The following is a 19,657-nucleotide window of genomic DNA, read 5'->3' as shown; positions in this document are numbered from 1 at the left end:
ATTCAAATAAGGGATTTGGTGAATATCTGATAGTCATAGAATTTCCTTAATGAATGTCAAAGCAGTTCATGATGAATATCCTATTGCTATATCAGGTACTTGATAAATATCATATACTAACTCAAAGCAGGTACTTGTGGAATATCATATTTTCATAGGAGTAACATGATGAATATCCTAAAATCATAGTAGTTACTTGAGGAATATTCAATTGTCATAGCAGTTACTTGCGGAATATTTTATTGTCATAGCAGTTACTTGAGGAATATTCTATTGTCATATCGGTACTTGTTAATTTTTCTATAGTACTAACAGTTACTTGATGACCAAGTGACTATATTTCTATACCCCAGTCACCCTTGGGGTTCCCTAATAAGTGTTAAGACACACTAACTTCATAAAATATTATATGAAATGATATATAGATTTCTGTACAAAAGAAAAACCCAAATAATTACACAAAAAAAAAAAAAGAACCATAGAGCATAAATCTTTAAAGATTTCTTGTTTATGAATGTTGAAAATTTGTTTCTTACTGTTAAACAGTCACGAATTAATTTATTGATTATAACATTCTTAAAAAAAACTTTTATTTCTTTTTCCCTGTTATGTCAACGTTTATTGGGGCCAGTTGTTATAGAAATTTAACTTCTGACACCTCTTAGCAATATAACAGGTAAACATGTGATAATCTAGCCACCTGTAATATGCATTTACCTGTAAAAATCAAACCTTTTAGAGAAAAAATACAAATATACATGTATTTGATAATAAAAGGTATTTTACTTTGTAAACGATAGAGAAAACAAAACTTTATTTATGTGTGGAACTTTTAATTTTTACAAGAAGCTTCAATATTCGTGGATTGAAAATTGGAAACTAAGTTCCTCTTGTGTCCATTCTGTTGCACGAATTGTCCAATGCACTTTACCATCAAAGATAATACAAGGATGTGAAGTCCGAAATTTATTTTTTAAAACACCTGTTGAACATGTTTTAGAAAGGGTAACTTTTGCTTTAAGGAATTAACTTCAAGGAATTAACTTCCAAAGGAAAAAGTTGACCGCCAATCAAAATCGATTTTACAATTGGCTAGCATTTCCGGTTTTATCTAAAATTATCGAATTTACGACTTGTGTTTTAATTCACTTGGTCGAGGTTAACTATCATTGTCGAAACAATTCACCTTGTCGACTGTAAATGCATTATCCAAGAAGTAACTATCATTGTCTGCGCGAGAGTCACATTAATTAGACCATCTATGATGGTCGACCGTAAAGTATACTTTACGCCGTACATCTATAATGGTCGACCGATAATCTATCATTGTCGCCGATAAACTGTGATGATCTATTAATGTGCTTTACGCGTTCCATACCAAGGTGTCAATTGGATTCCAATTGTGCTGGTTTACATCAAACATCAAAATTTATGCAAATATTTATTCAGCCTCACTTTAGATTCAGAGTCAACTGGCACTGAATCGATCACATGGTATTTGTTCCCCACCTGGCCCTTACGACGCGCAGCTAGATTGGGCCGGATCCCAGGCTATTATTCAATTCGCTAGTAATTATCTCCCTTTGTATATCAAGGATTTGTAAGGTAAATTGAATGGATGACAGAATTTCAAATGTGTAAGAAAAGATCTCTTTTTATTGAATTAAAACTATACAGATTCTCAGTACTATATGATCAGTACAATTGGCGAGAGATATAATTTATTTGTAATGTTTGCAAAGATCGACACACAACTGTTACCTTGAAAATTGTCTGTCATACTGTTCGTATTTTCTTTATAAATTCTTAATAGCCGACATTTCTAGATCCTAATAAATGAGTAATCAAGTGCGTTTAAAAGTAATAAGAAAAAAAAGACTGAGTGTTAAAATCATCATTAATACTTATGTAAGCCACCTTTTATATTTTTTATTCTAAGCCTTGAAAATAACTATTTATCAAATTATGGCTTTTGACCAATATCGGTCTGATAAAATGTAAATTTTTAAATTTCAAATTTCAAAAATAAAAAAAAGAGAATGTAAAGCATTAAAGGCATGTATGAATGTAAGATAGGAGGATTTTGAAAATAGATAACTCAGCCTTGATAATCACAAAAATAAATGGTTTGTTCTGTGGTAGTTTGAAAATAAATTACCTGACTTGCAATGTATAGAAAATAAATAACTCAGCAGGTCTAATCGAAAGTATATGAGATGGCACCAGATTCTTCATAAATTCATCTTTTTTCCCAAAAAAAATCAAAAACACTTCCCAAATTTTTTAATAACAAAAGTATAAATATTATTTAAATATACTTAAAATGTCTGAAAATTGGTTTCATTTAACTTGAAGTATATTGTCTCAGGAAACCTTACCTCACTTTTATTTTAACTTGGCCGTAACTCCATGTAGGAAATTTCAAAACCAAACGCTTGTCTCCATATCAAATTGTGTTCACGGCCTTGCAAGAAGAAAGTTCTGTTTTCCCTCAGACTTATAGCCCTGATTTTTCGGGATCAATGTTTCTTATTTATTTGTCTTTTGTTCATTGATTGCCCTTCTGTATTCTGTTAGTGTTGCATTCCTTTTGTAATCTAGTAATTTTGTTATGAACTTGATCATGAGTTTAAAAAAAAAAATACAGCAGCCACAGGCTTAACTATGTGAATTCCATTTTTGCTTTATCATGCACATTGGTCTTTTGATGTTTTCCCTACAAACTTCAGTCTTACACTGAATTTATACATTTTGCTTTGAGACCAAAATATTGTCAAAAAATTATTAAAAGAAAACTTCATTTTCAGATTATGAAAGGGTCTTCCGAACACCCAGAAAGCATGATTTTGCATCATTTGTTCTATAGCTTCTTGGGCCTTCAGTGGCTCCAAAACCCTTCAAAAAAAATTTTGCCTCGCTCCGCTCGGCATAGTAGGTTTGCCAAAACATTTAAAAGTGCCTAGTTATAACTAAACTTAATACTATGTGTATATGCAGTTGGGAATTTAAAAGATTCATTTCTGTAGAGGGGGATGGTTAATCTAATTAAATGTTACATAATGACTTGACTATACTATATGCATTATTTATAAACAAAACATTTAAAAAATTGTATGTTTTTCGAATATCAAAAATATAGTTGTGAAAATGAATAATCAGTCCCTTGCTTTAATGAAAATGAAAAATCTTGCTTCAATAGTGCAGAAAATGAATAATCTGTCCTCTTAGTTTGCAAAAATAAATAACCGATCAAAAACAAATCCTCCTGGCCCCCCCAGAATATCAAATGGTCGTCCCCTAAGGACAATGCTGGGTTTTAAATATTGCTTTTTGGAAGCTTGAACTAAAATGTATTGCTCCCTGTTGGAAGACAGTGAAATTTAATCAAATATTGTTATCCACCTTGAGACTGGAATTTCAGTCAGAATATCTTAATCAAAATATACAATACAGAACTGAGATATCCGTCAGATTGAACCAGAGACATATAATACATGTATTATATGTCTCTGATTGAACCGATTCATGATTTATTCATTCTGAGACTACTATAACACACATTAGTGTTAAGGATGTATAACAGTAACTAACTAACTAAAGTACGTCCTTGTTAATTTTAATCAATGATTTGTTTACATAGTCACTATACAAATCTTTAACTAAACATAATTTTATTCGTTTTGTAAACAGTATTTTGTAATATTACAAATTTTATATTTCCCGCCATATCGAAATGTACCGAAAATACGTCATTTACTACGATGTGCATGGACAAGTCCGAGTTCCCACGATAGACGTACCTGTAGTAAAATCACACCTGGGCTGAAAAAGGTAAGTAAACGTAAAATTAAGTCCTGGCAATTATTGATTAAACTTTTTAATGAGGATATGTAAGAAATTAAGTGTAATGAACTTGTTGATTACTGTCTACTCAAATACACACATAATATTAATTTTTTTATGCTGCACAGTACGTCACGGTCACACTCACTGCCCAGTTCATTTGTTTTGTTGAGAAAATACATATCCCCTTTTACTATCAATTTAGTGGGAAATAATATTTAACAGTGAACAAAAATTGAGTATATTTTATTTTGGATTTTTTGTTTAATTTAGTAACATTTTTTAATACACCACATATGTTCAAAACTTCAAATAAGGTTACCTATTCCTAAATAATTTAAATGGCTTGACAGAACTTGATAACTTGCCAAAATCTAGTACAGTCTGCACAAGTGTGTACATTATAAACCATTTAAACTTTTATTTAATTTCATGCTTCTTTGTATATCTCAATAATCAGGTGCTTAAGTGGTTCAAAACATGTCAAAAATAGTTTTCTCTTTCAATAATTAAAGAAAACACCAGTATGGTAAAAGAATATTCTGATTCACAGTTTTCTCATCTTGTAAAATCCAATGCATTTCTAGAAAAAGAATTATGGATGTAAACTTTCTTTGCGGTATTATGTCCCATGCTGCGATTTTATCTCTTTATAGCCTTCTGACAAAGTGTTTGTGGGCAATTTTTTACACCCCTGGTGCTCCATCTGTTCCAATATGGTATATGGTTTGTCCCAGTTACTCCTTCAGTTTTCAAGCAAAAACTTTTATATTACTTAATGTTAGTAAATTTACTGAAGATACAAAGTAATGATTTTATGGGGTTATCAGTGGTTTCATTATCTTTCATGTTGACTGGTACTTTCCTCGTTTCTAGGTGGTACTTTTCAATTTATTCCATGAATATCTTATATAAAAATTCCTACATTTAAGCGGTACTTGTCAATATCATAGGAGGGTAAAAGTACCGGGTACCGCCTCCTAATGAATGGCCTGGGATAAAAACCCGGTTATGTGTAGGTGTTATATATTACCTGAATATAACAATCCTAGGATTGAGTCATTTCTCATCTATTAGGTCGCTCATCAATGTGGGGATGTCCGATCAGGATAACAACTAGGTAATGACTGTCAAATATACCATTGGGAACCCCAGATTTCCTTAATATGACGTGGTAGTCTTCCCAGTGTACTTGGTAATAGTAAACCCAAGTATATGTAGTTCCGAGTATACCATATTCATAACACATATTGTCAAAATTTTGAATTTCTTTGAATTTTCCACAAGTGATGTCCCTTTATCATGTTTATAGTATTATATTAATGCATAATTACATGCTTTGTCTTGCTACCTCTTAGATTATAAGCAAGACTAGTACTTCTCCCATATTTAATTAAATGTTGCCTTATAAAATGTTACAGGTACATGTACAAGCAAAAATAGACCAAAGAAAAAAATGAAAAGTTCTGTTGATCACAATTTTTTTTTCTTAAAATTCTTCCTGATTGAGATTTCTAAAGTTGTTATTTTAAATATGGGTGATTAAATTTTTTTGTGAACCTGTTTACTTCTTGGAAGTCTGTAAAATAGGAGATGTCTTTCTCAATGGATGTATATATCTTATAGATCCTGGCAAGCATAACTACTTATAATAGTAAAATACATATGTATGTATGATCAAACAATTAAACATTTGTAAACATGTGTGTACAAAAAAGTGAAATTGACTTCTTGGGACAGTTAACTACAGCTTTTGTTAGAATTCTGCGACTGCACTTCTGAAGTCTACTCATCTTGTCCACTTCATTTGAACTTTGATGGAAAGTTGTTTCATTGGCATTCATACCACATTTCCTTATTTTTATATTGATATCTTGTTTAAAAATTAATTGTTTAAACAACATTCCTTTAGTACATATTATCCCCTTACAATTGATTGGATGAATCATACTCCTTCAAGTTAATTGGATAAATAAAACTCCTTAAGTTAATTGGATGAATCATACTCCTTAAGTTAATTGGATGAATCATACTCCTTAAGTTAATTGGATGAATCATACTCCTTAAGTTAATTGGATGAATCATACTCCTTCATCATACTCCATCATTCTGCTCAGAGTTAATTGGATGAATCATACATTTTTGTATTCCTTAATTGGATGAATCAACATTTTTGTATTCCTTAATCATTTTGTTAATTGGATGAATCAACATTTTTGTATTCCTTAAAGGGTAAATCATATTCCTTGAGTTAATTGGATGAATTAAACATTTTTGTACTCCTTAATTAATTGGATTTATCATGCTCTTTTAGTTTATTGGATGGCTTATGGTAATTGGATGAATCTTACTCCTTAAGTTTATTGGATGACTTAAGGTAACTGAATGAATCATACTCCTTAAGTTAACTGGGTGACTTATGGTTACGGATGAATCATACTTTTGAAGTTGATTGGATGACTCATATTGAATAAATCAACTACCTTAAGTTAATTTGGATGAATCATGGTGGATGGATCATACTGTTTAAGTTAAATTGAATGAATCATGTTGGATGGATCATATTGTTTAAGTTAATTTGGATGAATCATGCTGGATGGATCATATTGTTTAAGTTAATTTGGATGAATCATGTTGGATGGATCAATTATTCCTAAATTTAATTGGATGAATCATATTCCTTCAGTTATTAAAAGAATCATATAACATGGACCATATTCCTTAAAATTGGATGACTGAAGGTAATTAGGTGGATCACAGGGTTCTCGCTAAGGATTTTTGAAGGCGAGTCCAGGGACTCGTCATTTTTGGCCATGATGAGTCCAACAGCTAGAAGAAAATAATTTATTGCAATATAATGTAATATTATAGTCTCCATATCCTAATAGAGCAATGAATTACATTAAATTCAGATCACTTTTAACCTTTTGCTATAAAATGATGATATTTGTGTTTAACTGTGTTCAGTTTATATACAATATTTCAATCTTGATGCATCTGTGGACTCATCAGTTTTGTAAATGGTGAGTCCAGACAGATTTTGATGAGTCCAGGACTCATGGACTCGCCTTAGTGAGAACCCTGGGATCATACTTCTTAAGTTTATAATTGGATGAATCATTCTGCGTACACTGCACACATATACAAATAATGAGATGTGGTATGATTGCAATTGAGACAACTATCCACCAGAGACCAGAGGTTGGGTACATTGTGTACGTAATCAACTGCAGGCCACTCTATATTTGACCTTAGGGGTTTACATGTCTCATTGCCTGATTATGCATGAAATAACTACCACTGGATGCTAAGCAAGCAAGCAACACTCATTTGATTACAGAACTTTGTTCAATAGGCAGACAGATATAAGTTATGAGAGTCACAGGTCTCAATGTCCAGAAAATACATGAAATACTTGCCACTGGATTTTAGGCAAGCAACAAGCAATTAATACAGAGCTTTGTTCAAAATGCAAACATGTATAAGTTATGAAAGTCACATGTCTCAAAGTCCAGAATATATATATGAAATACTTGTCACTGGACAGAAAACAAGCACCAATCTATTAATTACAGGTTCATTGAACAGGCAGACATTTTTAAATCATGAATCTCAAGAAGTCTCATTGTCATGAAAATGTATGAATTACTTGCATTGGACATTAAGCAAGCAAAAATCTATCAATTGCAGGTTTTAAGCTGCCAGTCATATACATGTACATGTACATATACTAGTCATAGGGGTCACAGATCACATTGCCCAAAATATATTTGCATGAAATAATGACCACTGGATGTTAAGCAAGCAACAATCAATCAATTACAGGTCTCCAATAGGTCATCATATTGTATATATGACAGTCAGAGGTTTGGAATATGCATGAAATATTTGCCACTGGCCACTCAGCACTCAACAATTAATGATTCACAGGTTTTGTTCAATAAGCAGACATATAAGTCATGAGGGTCACAGATCTTTGTTGTCAGCCTTAGTCAAATTTCCAAGTTCTTATTTTTGAGTTCAATTTACATTTGTTCAGAAAAATTTGAAATTCAATTAGATACAAATGTATATATGAATGTTTGGTGGGAAGATTTTATCTTTTTAGAAGACAGTCTAAGCACCTGTTTGTATTGTGTTACAAATAATTACTGCAATGTACAAAGACATATATCTTATCAGATGTTCTTTGTTGTGACAAATTAAGTCCCTAAGGTACAAATCAATATTTATTGTTTTTATCAAATTTTGTATTCTAATAAGCCATGCTTCAAAAAGTTGTAGGAATTTTTTAATGATTACATCAACAGTAGTATTAAAGGGTCATAAATGTTATTAAGGGTGAAATATTTTTATAACCAGGAGCATTCTAATATTGTATAGGTTTTGTACGCTTATACATTTGAAAGTAATCGAAGGTTCATTTAAGGTTTTAATATTTACCTACATTCCTGTGGATATTAAAATGAAAAGAATGTGATTTAGATTTGATTCAGACACCTGAGCCAGGTAAACATAACAAAATGCTGTAAAGAAAATTGAGAAATAATAATATAGATGTAGATATGACACATCTATAGGTACATAATAACATATACTCATATTTAGGATCAACTGTGGTTTGACAAATATTTGATTAAATTGTTTACTAATTGTGCTTCAACATTTTAAAGACTCAGATGTGTGAATAATTATCTAAAACATTAAGGTCATACCAACCTACATTAACAAACCTGCTATTACTGTTAGTTCCGAAATTATTGCGTGCATTTTTTTATTGCAATTTTAATTGTTGCGATTTTGAGAAAAATTCTGTTCAACAATGTTTGATTAATATAAAAAAATTCAAAACACGAAGTTTTAATTATTGCAATTACCCTTGTTGCATTTTTTGCAATAATAAAACCATCGTTAGTGCTACAGTTAACAGACCTGGCTACAAACCTGATTATAAGTATAATTCATTAGATCACATTCTGGGTAAAGGGGACAGGATTGTAATTACAATATTAAGAACATCTGTGAAAGGGATATTCCAGAATGTTCAACCAACTTGTGATGGCATGACGATACAACAGTATAATTTCTAAAGGAATTATTTCAACAACACCACTTGAAACTCTTGGTTTAATAGCTTCCTTGTTAGCAGCAACCCTCTATCAAAGAAATCATGTTAGGAAATCAAAACATGACCTGGAATTATTGTATCAACCGGGAGATATACTCTGTATGCCGGCTCTGCTAGAATGCCTTATATATATAATTCCTCTTAATATTAACATTTTTACGACTTTCTGCCAAAAAAAAGTTGTCAGAGGAATCCTGCAGTAGATGAGTAAATTTCTTAAACTGTTATATAAATTTTTCAAATCTTATTATCAGGCAAATAATATAACATGATTAGTATTGCATTAAATTAAAACTTGCATTTTAAATTTTTTATGCATGTAACATGATTTGTGCATCACTGTAAATGAATCCATCTTTTCTTGAAATTAAATTTGCTAGCCTAATAATGGCACAGATAATTTCAATTACCACATTTACAACACTGACACATTAAAAAATAAACTTTTTGTATCTGTATGTTGACAAAAGTTTAAGTGTTTACTTTGCAAGTACAAAGATTCTTTTGAGCTGACAGGTTAGAAATTGTGAAAAGAAAAAAGGAAATTTTTGTGAAAATCTGCACTTTTTAACACTGGGAAGTTTTTTTTTTTTATCTCTACTGTAGGTCAGTTGAATTTTTAGTGCAGTAATCTATCCTTGAAAAATTGATCACAATCTTAAAAAAAACATGGTTATCTAAGTAGGTGTACAGTGATGGATCATTTACTTTTAAATGCTGTTGACTATTTATGGACTCTGTTTTATGGCTGAAGCTATAAAACTATCGAAATATTATCTAGACAGTCAAGAATTGCACACCTATTGCCCGAGGACAAAGGCCAAACTTTGAGCTTTCACCCTATCTTTGCTCTTCATCATTTGTAGTTATTTTACCTAGCTCTTTGATCTTGAATCAAATGACTTTGATTTCTCAGGTAATCACAGGTAATATCAGACACTTTTTCCTACAAAAAATATAAATATATCACAATATGTAAATAAATCATGTAGTATTTATATTTTATCCCATTGAACGACACCTTTTTCTGTGAAAATAAGTTTTTTTGGTTAATATTTAAAAGAGTGACCTGTGGTATTTATCTAAACAAATATAAATAAATTGGAATGTTTTATTTGCACTTAAATGTTAAAATAATGAAAAAAAAAATCATAAAATGTATAATGAGTCAATATGACATTTAGACTTGATTTGATCAAATTGTAAAATTTTTTTTTAGACTCTTGGATGCCACATGCAAGTACCAATAACTCCTTCAATGCTACCCCTCCTCTTCTCAGTAACAAACTCAACTTGAAAAGGAAGGTAACAATACATAAAAAAAATGCTTTAAAAGATTGATAGTAAGGGAAAAAGAATAATAAAATGTGTATAATTTTAACTAAATTGAAATATTGAATGTGAAAGAGGATTTTTTCAGATTTTCCACATTTTTTTATGTGTGATTTCCCCCCTGTTTGAGGTGTTGAATTTACTTAAATCCTCATCAAGGCAAGTTCCAAAGGAGTCTGAATGGCATTTTAGCATATATTTACTCTAGAATAGTACTATAATTATATTAAAACAGAAGCATAATGCCCTCTCATGCTTAAAACATCAGATGTAATTTAGAACTTGGCAGTTAGGGTAGCACATATGCTGTATCATCTATCGTGTTATTTTCTAGTTTTGAATTGTTCTGTGTTTAGGCCATTAAAGGGACAGATAATATATTGCTCTGTTCAATATTTGTGTTTCATGGCATTGTAATGAGATTTAGAATGGATAGTCAAATGGCTGAAAAATTAGACACACATGGAAATTTCCATATAAACCTAAATTCAATTCAATTCAATATTTATTGTCATATAAACCTTGAACAATAAGTTTGTGACAAATAATATAAACATACACAAAATACATTTAACAAACTAAACCATGAAAACAAAAAAAAGCAAAAAAGCAAAACAATCTATCTATATGATATATAAATATATTTTATAAATAAATCAAGAGTCCCCTGTCCTCAGTTCTAATGCCTGTTTAAAATAGGACCCTAAGCTTTCTACTTCTTTTAAGGTTGATGGACAAAGAAGATGTAATTTCCTGTGTCCCGCTAAACTTCATTTCCCATTTTCACGGAACAATAATTTTGACTTTCACGTGTCAAGCTTACAAAAAAATCGACAATCCTGCATCACGCTTAGACCCCAATGAGACACACTTCTTTATCAAATTATCTATTGGGGTAACCAAGCTTATATAGATATGTAAAGTATGTAATGGAGTACATTGTTGCATATTTTCACAATGAAAGTGTGTAAAAATATGATAAATATGAATATGTGTATAAAAAATGACAATGATTGAGATGGATAATCCTTATCATTCTTTTGAATTTGTTTTTGTCAATAAAATTGTCTCGCTGACATTTCTGAGGTGTTTGAAGTATATAAACATGTACTTTTTTTTAAAATTCATAATTCATTTTCAAAAACAAAATTGGAACTATCTTATTGAAGACCAACTAGGAGGTTTACATATATAACTTATGAGTAATGGTAAAAACCATTTGGAGACACATGTATCATTTTAACACATAATTCATAACTTTGATACAATGTACTGTGTTTGATATTTTGTACAGTTTTTGCTATAAAGTGACACATTTTAAAGATTCTAGTTGACAGCTGAGGTTATCTTGATCCTATGTTTGTTTTTTTACTCATTGTTAAAAACATTACCGTACTTATTAATCACAGAGGGAACATAATGTATAAATAAAGGCAACAGTAGTATACCGCTGTTCAAAACTCGTAAATCTATGGACAAAAAACAAAATCGGGGTAACAAACTAAAACTAAGCATGCTAAGGGAAACGCATTAAATATAAAGCATGCTGCAATCACACATCACTCAGTCAGCAAATCCTAAAATGTGATATTTAGTACAGTCATAAGATTTGTTCTATGGGTTTGGTATTTCTGCATACTTCTGATATTTTCGTATACAAGATGCTAATGTGCAAATAACATAGATCAAGTCTGAGTTTTGGTGATATTTTGAAACGTATACAAGATGCTAATGTGCAAATAACATAGATCAAGTCTGAGTTTTGGTGATATTTTGAAACGTATACAGGATGCTAATGTGCAAATAACACAGATCAAGTCTGAGTTTTGGTGATATTTTGAAACGTATACAGGATGCTAATGTGCAAATATCACAGATCAAGTCTGAGTTTTGGTGATATTTTGAAACGTATACAGGATGCTAATGTGCAAATAACACAGATCAAGTCTGAGTTTTGGTGATATTTTGAAACGTATACAAGATGCTAATGTGCAAATAACATAGATCAAGTCTGAGTTTTGGTGATATTTTGAAACGTATACAAGATGCTAATGTGCAAATAACATAGATCAAGTCTGAGTTTTGGTGATATTTTGAAACGTATACAGGATGCTAATGTGCAAATAACACAGATCAAGTCTGAGTTTTGGTGATATTTTGAAACGTATACAGGATGCTAATGTGCAAATATCACAGATCAAGTCTGAGTTTTGGTGACCTCACTTTTACCTGTCAAGAGCAATGCCACTTAACAAATGGGAAAATTGCTGCAGTGTTTTGTTTCTTTTTTCCAACTTAAGTTTGTCTCAACCAAATGTTATTAAACTTTTACACAATGCTTATACCATCATGACCATTAAACATAGATCAAGCTTGACTTTTTGTGGGGTCAGTTTTTTCCATTCTAGAGTTATGCCCCTTTACAATTGGAAAAATTGCAGAAAAAATTCTGAATTTTTTGTTTCCGTTCTGTCACTAGTTTGGGTCAACCAAATATTAGGAAACTTATACACAATGCTTAGAAATATATCCACAATAATCAGAAATAGTATGAATTTGGTTGCATCACTTGTAGCTTGAGTTATGTCCCTTCATAATGTTATATGCAAGTGGGGGCATCATCTGTGTCATATGGATACATTCCACATTTATTTTGTTGTATGTTTGAAATCATTAATTCATTAATTACAAACAAAAATGATTTTGCAAATTATTTATCTGCGGTAATAAATGACACTTTTTTAAATATGTCACCAACCTCTGGGGGTATTGTATCCTTATTTAGGTTCACCTGTTAAATATACCTGTATAACATATACAATGGTATGTCTTACATTAATTAACAAACTCTTGCTGAGTTTATGCTTCAACTATGCTGTGTAATAGCAGAGCTTCAGGGATAGAATGAATTTGTAAACAAATATTCAATTTTTTCATTATATATTTTTACAAATACGAAATAAGAATTCTAAATGTGTAGAAACTTTGAATGAACTATAAAATATTATAAAAAGAGAGGCAAGTTGAAAATCAGTATTTTTTTAATTGGTACAATCAAGGATTTGTATATTTGCACTATACAAATCCTTGGTACAATTAAATTCATGATTTGACAACCAAAAAAAAAAAGAAAATCTTTATAATCATGATAATAATACAGCTTATAGGATACATATACACAATTTTACACAGATATAAGAATTTTACAAGAGATATATAATATATATAAATATAAAGGTGTGCATGAAAGAACATTAATACATAAATAATACATACTACATAATACAAAATACTAGCAGAGAATGATATTATACTTAAATAAAGTGAGAACAAATATACTATTTATCCTGAATTTTCCATCTGTCACTGGGTGTTAAGCAAGCTAGCAAAATGCAATCAATTAATTTTAAACCTAAATGGGTATACAAATAGAAAATAGAGTACAATTTATTTTCAGCTCATACATTGAGGGGGGCAGGACCTTTTTCGGGACGTTGGGATTGGTGTTTTTAAGCTCGGAATTTCTGGATTGGCCCTTTCAGGATCTGGGAATTCTTTTTTCAAATTTCGGGATGTAGGGATTTAAAATTCTTTAAATTCAGGACCTGGGGATTTCATGTTTTTAAGCCCAGGATTTCGGGATCAGGACCTCTCCGCTCCCCCTCATACATGTATGATAATCATTACCTATATCTTTTTGAAACTTGTCCATTCAGTTCAACTTGAATGTTATGGTTACAAACAACATACATGTAGTCAAATATAAAAGTGTACATGTTTGTTGAATACAATTGTTAGATGTTGAAATCAACATATATTGCTGTAAGATACTAACAGCTGGCATTATGTGTTGCAAATAGTTGTAATTGCATGCAGAGGTACATGCATCTTAATTTTTTTTAATTGACCTGAATAGTAGAAATCATACACTTTTTAAAACAGATAAAGTAAAACAAAAATTTAAATTACTAGAAAATTGAACAATATAAAAGGAGATGGGTTTGGATTGCCAATGAGACATCTCTCCACAAGAGACCAAATGACACAGAAACTATACAAGTAGTAAACAGGTCACTGCGTGGCCTTCAACAATGAACAAAGCCCATACCGCATAGTCAGCAGTGGCGGATCCAGAGGGGGGGTTCCGGGGGTCCGCACCCCCCCTTTATTTTGGCCGATCAATGCATTTGAATCGGGACATATGTTTTGCACCCCCCCTGCACCCCCCCTTTGCCCTGGGCTAGCACCCCCCCTTTCGAAAATTCCTGCATCCGCCACTGGTCAGCTATAAAAATCCCTGAAATGACAAATGTAGAACATGTATGGTTATAGCACATGGATGATTTCTTTTGTAAGTGTACATATTGTTGAATGCATAAGGGCAACAATTTACATGGATATTTTTCTTTTGTTCATGAGAAAAGTCTTTAATCCTCGTAAATATTTGTATTTAAATGTGGGAAAACAGATTAATCTAAAGGGTGAAAAAAAAGAAGTCCATTTAAGTAGTTTTGTTTGATGTGGAAAAGATCTCCACGTAACATTCCGTTGTTGAGTGTTTACAATTTGGCGGTAAAACTCTTTAAAATTGTTAAATTTTATTGTTACTAAAAACCCTGTAAAATTAAATACTTCAAAGTTATGTTTTGGGTGTTAACCTGATTTTAAATATCACACATGTATGAGAAAATATTCATTTTACCCAGGACATTCAATCTACCTGTTGCTAATATTTCACAACTAATACAGGTCTTATACATGTTTTATTTACATGTTCCCATGTAATTTTGCATAGACATTAAACATAGTAACATGGAATTTACAAATATATGACTTCATCTAATTTGCTGTTTCAGAATTTTCTGAAGTTCGGTGTAATATTTTTACAAGTGCGCGCCAAAATGTTTCGATTGACTCGACTATCAACGTCCTAAACAATGGGAATTAAACCAATAACAATGGTATACCCGGTAATTTTCATTTTGGTGTGCAAACAGTTTTATTACCCACAATCCTTATTAGATTCTGAAACTGTGAATTGTGTTTTCCACTATATCTGGGAAGCATATTTTAGTACATGTATCCATGTCTCTGAAGTTTCCATTATATTAAATGGATTTATTTGATACATTTTGACTCAAAACTCTCAGTTTATAGATGCTATTATTTCACTTAAAAAGTAAGGTTAAACTCTGGATCCCTTAGACACAATTAACCTTAGAATCATATTCATATACTCTGAGATTCAATTAAATTTGTCTCCAAATTTGGTTAAATGAACTATTTGTGATGCATGTATTATCCACTTTCACTTTGGACCACCTAGAGTGTGGGTCTGTGGGAGGTACTGTGTTCCAACCCTTGGCTGAGTGAAAATGATTTAGACTTTGAAATTGGTATTTGCTGCTTCTCTGTTCACATTGCAGCTTTATAAGAAGATATAGAGTAAAAACTGGTTGGCTCATTGTCAGAATAATGTGTCCAGGTATAGTGACATGTATTACTATAGACAGTAACCTTGTGAATAAGCATGTTAAAATCAGACTAAATGTGTCATTCAAGTGCAAATCTGAGGGTTGATATTAATATTACGTCAACAGGCTCTCATTCTGAATATACATTTAGTTTGCTGCTGGTATTACCAATGTTATTTCAACTGATCGGGCGGAGGTTACATTTTGATTTGCATAAGTACAGTCTATTTGAAGATGTGTGTGATAAGGATGATTTCCGTTATAATATTCATTGATTTTTAATCACCTATCAGTGTCACCAAACGAATTACAATGTAACAATGACCATAACTGGACACTTCATTGATGAGTTTCTCCCAAAACACCTATCAGAAGATGGACTGATCAATGATGAGCGAACCGTTTTAAATCCGCCCAGTCAAGTGAAATAAATGAAGTAATAGTGCTGGACATTAAACATCCATTCTCTATCATCATCTTTTACTTCGGTTTTAGAAAATTCTTTGATATATAATTTATCAAAAGCAACCTACGTCATGTACGTTAGACTTTCAAAATTAAATAAACTGATTAAAGCTCTTCTAAAATAATAGAAAACGGTCTTAGGGAAACAACTAATATATCAAAGGAAAAGTACAGCAATTCATTTCTTCGTCTGTTATAACCAATTTGAGTAGTGCTAAGTCATTTTTTACAGAATTCATCTAGTTTCTGTATTAAAAAAATAAGGGGTTGTTACGTTTTCATTTAATGAACAAAATTCCATGCAGACAAAGAGGTCTAGGTATTTTGTCTTCATAGGACTACATATATACAACAAAAAAATGGTTTTAAATTAAATCTGATGGATTATGTGCTTGATGTATATTTTGAAATAGGATTTGTTTGGTATTGTTTTATTGACATGTGATATGAATTTCACACGTTAAAAGGAAATACATATATGATTAGAGTGTTGTCACCTAGACTGAAAACTGATCATAACAGAATTGTCAAGTATATCTACACCCTTTGTTAGTCTAAACAAAATATATAACAGGTGCATTCAAATTCATTAAATTTTATGGAAATTGGTCTACATTTCAAGTGCTTTTTAATTAATTATTTAAAAAAAGGGTACTTATATTTACTCTTTTTATGCATTTATTACAGTAATGATAATTGAAATCATTACTAATCAATGTAAAATAATTACTAAGGTAGAGCAACCGTTGCGGAGTAGTTAAAAGTAGTTCATCTATACTGGATCATAAGCCGGTAAACACTGAGATTGTGAGTTCCAACTTTGAGGATTGCTAGTTTTCCTGATCACGGTCAGTGGTTCTCTTGGGGCAATCCAGTTTCCTCCACCAAAATAATCTGGGGCTATAAAAAAGCCAAAAGTTCTAGAAGTGGCATTTTAACAAAAGGTTATGTAAATTTCTGACCAGTTGAGCAGTTTAATTTGATGAAAGCCATTACAGTGACAGATCCAGGGGGACGTAGAGGTCATATTTCTGCCATATCCCTTTTGAAAACCCTAAAAAATTATTATATGGTGTTTTTCACTTTTTATAAGGTTGTTTTTTTTTTGGCATTATATGGTGCAGTTTTGTTTTTTTTTTTCAACCATATTTATGGAATTAAGCCTCACCCCTTTAAAACATACTTGCTTTGCCTCTATGGGTCAGAATTTTGAATGCACTGCTATAGGTGAAGTAAGGATTGTAATTTGTAACCACTGGATCCAACAACTGTACAACATCTCTTATTGATTTATTGAATGATTTGTGATCATCCTGAAAATGTGTGGTGCTATTTGCCACTTGAAATTTAGCAATAAATAAACAAATAATCTAAATATATCCTTTTACCTGTCTTGAAGCATTTATTTTTATTGTGTTGGGATGTATAAATAGAAAATCAGGTAGACGTGCAATGTATATTATACATGTTATATTTTATTCTGTAAAAATCATTACACTGAGAAACTTTCATATAGAGAGAATAAAATTTCCTTTTCTTTTATCTGACTTGTGAGAAGTTGGTGCACTTTGTGACATTAACTTAAATTTCAGACAATAATTGTCTGTTTAAACTTCTTTTGATAGGTTTGAGTTTCAAATGGATTTTTGTTAGATTGGAAATTTATTGATGTAATCCATTTCAAACAGATTTATAAACATCTGAAATGGACATTATTGTTGAGATTTTTGTAAACTCAGGTAATATGTTTCAAAGAATTTTCCTTGTCAAAGCAAAACCCATTCATATGTTAACAAATTGTCATGAAACTGATCACTTTAGTTATAACTTAAGCAAGAGGTATTCAAAACATAATGGGCTAGATGTTGAAAAGATTCCCTATATTTTAATTAATTAAATATTGTGGATTCATTAGTAATATATGAGGACTCATTGACAAAAACCAATATTTCCTGGTGGATTCTGTGGGTATAGGTAACCTAGTCCAATTGTAGGTCTATATTGTTTGCTTTCAATATTTTTAATTCGCTTACTTTATTGTAGATGAAATAAAGGAAACATAGACAAAAATCTGCTGTACAAGATTATGCAAAATTAGATGGTCATTTAAAATAATTAATTTACAATAATTTCTTCCTACTTTAGGGTAAGATTTTAAATTGATTCCAAAGTTCCTCTTCCTTGAACCTATCTAAGTTTCAGTAAGCATCAAGTCTGAGCGTTTCTTGATTCAAAGTTTTATTTTTTTGGACCTAACTTCTCAGAATTTAGATACATTAAAATAAAAAACCACAGGAATTTTGACCAGAAGAACCTGAACATATTATTGATAAATCAGATAATTATTAAAATAAGTTGGTGATACATCAGATTTAAACTGTGAAACATATAAACAAAAAATCCTTTTATATATATATCGTGTGACACATATATGTCTACATGTTTAAAAAACTACAAAATTTTCATATTAGAATTGTGAGTTGGCAGGGAAAATGAAATACTAGACTAATCAGTTCTGGAATTAGTAAAATCTTGAAATATATAAATGGGCACAGTTAGGGTAAGGTTTAAGCCAATTTTTTTTCTGTTTTAAGATTAAAGCAAGTTAAATTTTTTAATCAGTATAATTAGTTGTAATGTAAACATAATTTTGTATTTTTATTGATTGTTAACTGTAGATTTTTTTCTGTTTCTAGACTATTAAACGAGAAGACCTCATTTTGTGTGTCGCTTCTCTTCCTTCCACAATAAATCAATCATCATGCCTCTGTTTCCTATAGGTAACATGCATAGTCGCATTTGTCATTCATTCTTATGATTATTCAGATTGAGTTATTTTTGGAGAAAAACGACAAATAAGGAGTCCGGGTATGATTCCGTCATCAAACTGAATTTTAGTCATAGATAAGACTTCCGGTTTGAAACATGCACAAATACAACCAATCGTATGATAGATAACAAAAATGAAAAATAAATAAGCCAATCAGAGCGTTCTTAATATCATGGTGTTTAGATCGCAATAACCACAATTATTATACCTCCTTATAGAGGACAATTATTTTTCGCGTTTATCTACATGTTATAAACTACGATTATACTACTTCAATATATAGAGACTCTTTGTATTCTGTCTACTGTTTTCTTTGAAATGTTAACGTTTACTATCTAAGGGGTCATACCAGTTGCATATATATTAGAAATAAGTAAAACATGTGACACCAGTACAACCAATTGTATGCTAGATAACAAAAATGTTCATGGTGTTTAGATCGCAAGAATCACAACTATTACATGTAAACTACGATTATACTACTTTAATATATAGAGACTCTCTGTATTCTGTCAGGGACTTTCTATGTTAGTATAGAAAGTCCCTGATTCTGTTTACTGTTTTCTTTGAAATGTTTACTATTAT

At 31.0% G+C, this 19,657-nt stretch overlaps 1 protein-coding gene across 2 annotated transcripts in view; it reads left to right on the top strand.

Annotated features, from left to right (window-relative positions):
• Positions 1-3,717: 3,717 nt before the first annotated feature.
• The window catches only part of LOC143079433 (uncharacterized), a 64,080-nt gene continuing 48,140 nt past the window's right edge, over positions 3,718-19,657 (top strand). The window contains exon 1 of one of the 2 annotated variants that reach the window (XM_076254770.1): positions 3,718-3,831. The gene's annotated coding sequence lies outside the window, so the exon portion shown is untranslated. Of the gene's footprint in view, positions 3,832-8,212; positions 8,353-19,657 lie in introns of those variants that run through there. The other variant, XM_076254771.1, reaches the window with a different exon arrangement.

This window comes from Mytilus galloprovincialis, chromosome 6 (assembly GCF_965363235.1).
Source record: "Mytilus galloprovincialis chromosome 6, xbMytGall1.hap1.1, whole genome shotgun sequence".
Lineage (NCBI taxonomy): Eukaryota > Metazoa > Mollusca > Bivalvia > Mytilida > Mytilidae > Mytilus > Mytilus galloprovincialis.
Note: the sequence above shows the minus strand (reverse complement) of the source record. Positions and strands in the feature narration are given on the sequence as shown.